We start from the raw sequence: 7,145 nt of genomic DNA, 5'->3' as shown, positions 1-7,145 counted from the left end.
ACTTTGGCGAGGCACTCGTCCTCCTTGGACGCCCACTTGATGCGCGGCTCGCCAGTCCTGCCCGCCCGCTTCTTCTTCTTCTTCCCTTTCCTCGCCGGAGCAGGCGCCGGCTCCTCCTCCTTCTCCTCCTCCGGCTCCTCCTCGCCGTAGTCGAGCTCGCCGTCCATGCCACCGTTGAGGTCCATTGTGTCGTCTTGGGGAGTGAACCCAAGGGAGGCGGAGGCGGTGGTCGAGCCGGCCATGATGATGTTGTCCATGTCAGCCTCCGTCGCATCGGTGTCGCCGAGATGCGACGAGGAGGCTTGTGAGAAGGGCAGTGCGCCACGACGGAGAGGGGGCGTCGGGGAGGCTACGTAAGCCGGCGGCGAGTAGGTGTACGGAGGGTATTGCACGCCGGCGAAGGCGGGCAAGGGCGTGCGCCGGGCCGGGTGACCATGGGGAAAGGTGATGTTGGGGTTGAACCCGCCATGTGCATCGCCGTCGGCGTAGCCCGGCGACGGCCTGCAGCCACAGGGTTGTGGCGACGACGAGACGCCTGCTGGAGACCCGACGCTTTGCTGGCTCTAGGACGCGTACTGGCCGTGGCCGCCGGGTGCATTCATCATCCCCGCGCGAGCCGCCTCGGCTTGTTCGGCCGAGCACTCCGCCTGCTCCGCCACCGCCACAGCCGCGAGCGCCAACCTGTCCTTGGCCTTCTTGACGTTCGGCCTGTTCCGCCGGTCGGTGGTGACAGCCTCCCGGCGCTGAACTTCCGCCCTCCAGTCGGCGTTGGACATGCCCGAGGGATTGGACGGCGATGCCCTCGGCTTCCTCTTCTTCGGTTGGGTGACGGCGGCGGTGGCATCCACCGCGGCGCGAGGGGCCACGTACTTCTTCGGCGCTATGGCGGCCGGCTGGGAGTGGAGGAGGATATTGGCGGGCGGAATGCAAAATGAGCGGGAAGCCAAGGGGGGAAGCGGGTGGAAATGGCGGGAAAAGGGCCTCCTCTCGCCGGTAGAGCGGCCCCACGCCCCTTCTCGCTTCTGCCGGCGCCCCAGGTAACCCCGGATGCTTGGATTCGGCTCGGGTTCGACGGCTGTTATTTCGGCCCAAACCGGCGCTAAATGAGATCCTGTGGGCGCGAATGGGCCGATTTTCGGCCACTGACGCCAAAAACGCCAGGGGGGCTGTTGGGGGCGCGGCTGAAGATGCTGTAAATGGGCTCGAGCACAGATGCGCTCGATATCTACTTCGTTCGTAATTCCATCGGGATCTGGGCCTTTTTATTATACGCATCTAGATGGGCTGCCCAGAAATACACGACGGAGGAAATACGTACGCAACGGGTGTGGGTGGTGGGCCAAGCAGACGGAGCAATACAGCCTGAGATAACGCGGGGTTGGACACCCGTCCGTCGTCGACGAGGTGAGCCGTGGATCGGAACCGGAGTGGCGTCTGGTCCGTGGCTCAGGTTGTTTCCTTTCGGTGCACTGCCCGCAGAGAAGCAATTCAATGCAGGCGCGCCTCCCCCACCCATATCGGGGGTCCTTTGGTAGGCTAACCCCTGCGAGATAGAGATGCGGAGCTGCGGCGGCGAACGACAATGGAGTTTTTGATGCAACCAATCGGCAGGTACGCGCATCCGTGCTTTTCCCTCTAGTCTCTCCTCGATTTGTAGGTGGATTGCTTTCGTGGCTGACGGAGGAGCTTCCAATTTTTCAGATCTTGTTTCATTAGGGAAGTGGGGAAGAGCTTGGTGCCGTCCCCTGTGACTGGGGCAGTAGGCTTGGCGACGGGTCCTGTGTCTGCCAATGGCGATATGCGGGTACATCTGGTGGTGTCGCTGCAGCCGCACAAGTCCGGGTGGAATAAGCGGTGAGTGTGAAAACTTGTAGTTTGCATTAGGAAATTTAGAATTCCGGTGGTGGCGTGGGTAGACGCGGTGTTGATTTTAGACATGTCTGCCCAAATCATTCATGTGGAGCTAAATTTTTTGAGTGCTGCGGGCTTGCTCTTTTTAGAAATTTGATTAGAGATGTGTTGGTGTGTGCAGGTTGAGGATTCGTGATGCCGCACCCAGCAGAGCACCATACCTGAATCATATCTGAAACTGTGATCTCTCAAGTTCTGGGGACTTCATATGACTCGTCGGGTGACTCTGATGATTTTTACAATCTATATTCCTGGGAGAAGGTATTTGGCATAAGATATGGAAAAATAGCCGGCTTAATGTCGAGAGGACAAAATGCAGGTAGGAAATAGTTTGTGGGTGCTTGGTTACTGGTCTTTTCTTGAATGCTATTGTTCAGCATTATGATGCATCCATTTCTAAATTTTGGAATGTTATATTAAATAAATAGTTTTGATTGATTGTATGATTGCTTGTGTGTTTTGCTGTGTGAAATTAGGTGAAATTTGAAACTTTTTTTTGAAGTTAAATGAGAGAGAATAAAAGGACTTTCCCAAACTTTCACCTTGCATTTATGATCTCCATGAATTCAAATTCATTTCAAACACAAAACCCTAGAGAGAAGATGACATGACTTCTTCCATTTAAATAAATGAAAAGGGTTTTGAAAAGATTTGAATTCCATTTGGAAATATTTAAACTCAGAAACTTTATGCAACTCAATGATTTTCCTGAGAGAAGATAAAATGACTTCTTCAAATTATTGGGAATATGAGTTGGAAGATTAAAAGAATCAAATTTAACGTCCCTTTGAAATTATTTTCAGTTTGGAGTTATTTGGTTCTTATTCAAATTATTTTTCTCCAAAAATAAAATGTATGAAAATTAGGGTAAAATGATTCCCTACAGTAGAAAAATGGAGAGAAATAAATTTGAAATTATTTTGGTATTTTAAAATATGTTTATTTGGTTTCTAAATAAACCAGGAGTACTGTTTGCTTTATTTTAATTTTTGCGGAATTTATTTGACGCTAAAAAATGTTCATTTTGTAGAAAATCTTTTTTTGAAATTTTTGATATATAATATGCCTATGTTATATTTTATTTTATTTGGATTTATTTTATTTTGTTGTATGTAAATTTGTTTTTAAAACAAATTCCTTTCAGATCAAACTGGGCCGAAGCCTAGCTGGCCCAGCCCAGTGCCCCGTCTCCAAGCTCGGGACGAGTCCCCAGCTTGCACGCCCCGCCGCCGCGCCGTGTCCGCCGAGGAATTGCGCCGCCGCCGCCTCTTGCCGCTCCTCCACGCCTCCCGAGCCGGCCCCCTGGCCCCTTTATATAGCGCCGCCCCCCTCTCCTCCTCACCGCGCCGCATCTTTCCCCGTCGCCGCAGCCACGCCTCGCCGCCGCACTTTGCCGTCACCGCCGCCCGCGCCTTGCCCCGCCGCCGCGTGCAGCCGCAGTCGCCGAAGTCACCACCTCCGAACCCCGCCGCCGCCGCCGCCGCTGGGGACCGTCGTCCCCGATCCGCCGCCCGATCCGTCGGTTTTTCCAGGTCCGGTAATAAACCTCCCCGGTCTGATCCGGTTTATTTTTCAGCTTTCGGTTATCTTTTAAAGTCGGTTTATTTATTTAGTTAGGTTATTTAGCAAACGTTCGCTAGTTTAGCCTCTGTAGCGAATGAATTCGTCGCTTATGCTTCTGTAGCGAACGTTCGTTCGCTAGGTTTTCTATCTCGGAGCCAGGGACCCAGTTGCAAATAAGTTTTTTACAGATTAGTCCCTATTTTTCAAAACCTCACAACTTTTTGCTCGCTTATCCAAATCCAATGAAACCAACGCCAAATTCTTCATCTTGACCCCCTCTGTTCAGATAATCAACTTAAACATGTTTTTGAAACTTTAAAATATGGTTTCAAACAGATTTTCATTCGAACATCTTTTGATCGCAACTTAAGTTTTATAACTCCGGTTAAATTGATTCTTTTTGCAAATTGAAGCTCTTGATCTAAACTTTCTGTTAAAAACTAATCCACATAATTTTAATACTGTTGAAAATTGTTTTCTGTTTGCAAGTGTTATTTGCCTATTTTTGAAGTTTTCCGAGATCTTTTCTTCGAATTTTATGCTTGAGTGCTTATGTACGCCATCGCTTGCTTACGATAGATTGTTCGGAGTGTGACGAGTAGATCTATCACGAGTTATGAGTGCGATGAATCTTCATCAACAGTACAAGGCAAGCTCACACTTTAATCATACTCTTTTATACCTAGTTTTACTTACATTAATTTCACCCTCAAAGATTGCATGAGTAGGTTTGGGAATATGCGGGTATTGTTATGTAGTCGATGAGGTAGGAACCTATTACCTTTTTTATTCACCCCGGGAATTTACGTTATGCTCTTATTGCTTAGCCATGCTCGTAGACGTGGATTGGTATGTGAGATTCATGAAAGTTGAGAGAGATATAATAATTAAGGGAAACTTAAGGTGGCTACTTTAATACACATCTGGGTGGAATGGTTGGGGTACCCTGGAGTACCCAGTGGTTTGCCCGGGCACCTGGAGAACCCAGTGCTTTCCCGAGGGGATCCTGGAGTACCCGTGTGATCATCCTATGGAATGCTACCCAGGCTCAAAGGGATCATAAGATTATTCATGCTAGAAACTTCCGTGTGCAGCCACAAGCCATTATGCGCTCTGGCATAGTTGAGTATGTTGTGTGACCTCTTTCAGTGGTAGGCTAGCAGATGTAGGGGAAAGTAGGTGTAACTGTCTACCCAGAGTAAAGAGTTAATGCTTCGGAAAGACTGTGTCTCGATCATCCATCTCTCAAACATCATGTAGTGCGAGAAATTCAATGGAGGAGATCGAGTCTTGTGGGGAAAAGTGCGCAAACCTCTGCAGAGTGTACAAAGTAATCATGATTAGCCGTGTCCCCGGTTATGGACAATTTTGAGTATCTGGTATTTGAATTATTGGTTGATCTCATCACTCTATTTAATAAAATTGTTGGGTGATTAATATTTTGGTAAATTTGGGATTGAGTTGGAGGAACCTCCTCAATAATGGCATAAAAAGGGTAGTTGAATAAAATTTATTCCTTTGTTGTAGGGAAAAATTGGCTTTATGCAAAATTAAACTTAGAGCCTCCACCAGCCAAATATGCATATAGATGTAGTTATTATTCATCATTATCCTATGCTGCGAATTTGCCAGTATATTCAATGTACTGACCTACATGGCTGCAACGTCTCATGTTATAGGAATCTTATGACGAGTAAGTGATACGTTAGGGTTACGATGTCTACACTCAACTTTCTTGTTGGTGTTGTTGGGAACTCCACAACTTTGTTGTTACTTCCGCTATATGGATTGAGGTAATAGTATTTACGTTTCTTATACATGTGATTTATCTCTGCTATAAATCCTCGAGTACTGTGTGTGTCAGCATACCGATCCAGGGATGACACTTAAGCACAGAGACTTGATCCATCTGGGTCGGCTCACTACAAGATGGTATCAGAGTAGATGTTGACTATAGGACGTGACCCCTAGAAACTGGCAAGCCCATAGGAAAGATTTTCTCTAAAACTTTATTTTTGAAAAAAAATCTTTTAACTCTCTTCTTTTCTGAGCTTTATCAAATATTCCATTTTAGTTAGACTATACCCTTTTCCTTTTGACCACACGAAGATTCGACTAATGAGACTACTCCAAGAAGTACAAGATATCGGACTACTAAGACCACTTTGGAATGAAGAGGATTTTACCGTGCATTATAATAATGGAAACTACAACGGTTGAGGACTCCGAAGACTAGGAGAATTTGATGGCTTTGAAGAATTTCCAGATTGGTATGACCTAGGGAGGCTACCCTTATAGAATTTTTCAGACTATTGAAGCTGTCAATACCCGAGATCTAGTTGTGTCGGAGAAACACCGGAACATGGAGCATTAAAAATCAAAGTTTTTGTCAAGAAAACCCTAAGGCAGGAGATATCAACTATGGAATGATAGCTCATGGCAATGACATGGGCATAAACACGGCTATCCATAATGTTATCGCCCGCCTATGTTATTGTCACCGTGAGGAGTTAAGCATGCATTTCTTCGGAAGGATTGGATGACAAAAGGGCTAGTGGAGCACCTGTCAGCAAAAGATAAATTTTTAACATTAGCTGGTGTATCGCAAGGATCTGGAGTATTCCATCAAGAATTTTAAGATGGACCTGCAGGAAGCCGTATTTGACAAGGAATTATTCCGTGAAGAACTCGGGACCTAGAAGCTGAAAGTAGCCAAGCTGGCGGAGCAAAAACTCGAGATACCGGAGATTCGTCAGGAACTGAAGGACAGTAGGACCATGGTTCATGCCAAGGATGTTGAAACCCAGAAATTTGGAACGCAACTCCAGAAATATTAAAGGACGACACGAGAGACTTCGCGTCAACAGAGATGATCTGGCAAAAGAACCTGAGAGGGTCAAGCACGATCGGAAGAAGCCATTGGAGACATGAACAAGACTTGAAGAGTTTGGAAACTTTGAAGATTTATCGACCTTTAGAAGACCAAACCCCTGTTATATACTTATGTTAGGTGCGATGATTGTGAGCTGTCATTTGTTTGATGTTTTTTGACAGCTACAAACAAAATCTGTCTTTTCAAAAACTACTGTTTGTATTGTGTGCATCCCTCTCTATCTCTCTTATCTCACCCCAAAACCCTTGGAACCAATAGAGGATGAGTGGAGATGAGCTCACATTTCCGGGACCGATAAGTCAATTGGCGACGGACCGATGGATTCAGAACATGGAATATCAGATGAAGAATAACACTATAGCTGGAAAGGATATGGCCCAGCATGCTCTTCAGTGCTTTGAAAGAGGTGCTGCTACTTGGTGGAGGATGTACCAAACCATCCATGGATGGCAAAGAGTAACCACTTGGAAAGAATTTAAGTTGACTCTGCTAAAGTCTCGGCATCTATCCCAGTAATTGAAGTCTTATGGAAATGATATGAAGAAACCTTGTGCATGCAAGCTCTGTCGAGAAATAGGACACAACCATAAAGAACACAAGGAGGAATGCCCTCATTGTGAAGAAAGTCACCTAGCTGAAGAATGTCCAACTAGGCAGATTACTTGTTTCTTGTGTGAAGGGACTAACCACTCCCCTGCTCAGTGTCACATTTACCCCGTGGTTCAAAGAACTATCCAGCAGAAGAATGAAGCAATGAAGGGAGTCCTCAGGGAAATTT

General features: G+C 46.7%; 1 long non-coding RNA gene across 1 annotated transcript; it reads left to right on the top strand.

Annotated features, from left to right (window-relative positions):
- Positions 1 to 1,385: 1,385 nt before the first annotated feature.
- LOC141026461 (uncharacterized) lies at positions 1,386 to 2,354 on the top strand. Its single transcript, XR_012188642.1, has 3 exons — positions 1,386 to 1,611; positions 1,702 to 1,854; positions 2,033 to 2,354. It is a non-coding gene; the product is annotated as an uncharacterized lncRNA (long non-coding RNA).
- The last annotated feature ends 4,791 nt before the right edge of the window (positions 2,355 to 7,145 follow it).

The sequence above is a fragment of the Aegilops tauschii genome, chromosome 7 (assembly GCF_002575655.3).
Source record: "Aegilops tauschii subsp. strangulata cultivar AL8/78 chromosome 7, Aet v6.0, whole genome shotgun sequence".
NCBI lineage: Eukaryota > Viridiplantae > Streptophyta > Magnoliopsida > Poales > Poaceae > Aegilops > Aegilops tauschii.
The sequence above is the reverse complement of the archived record's forward strand: the minus strand, read 5'-3'. Positions and strand labels throughout refer to the sequence as shown.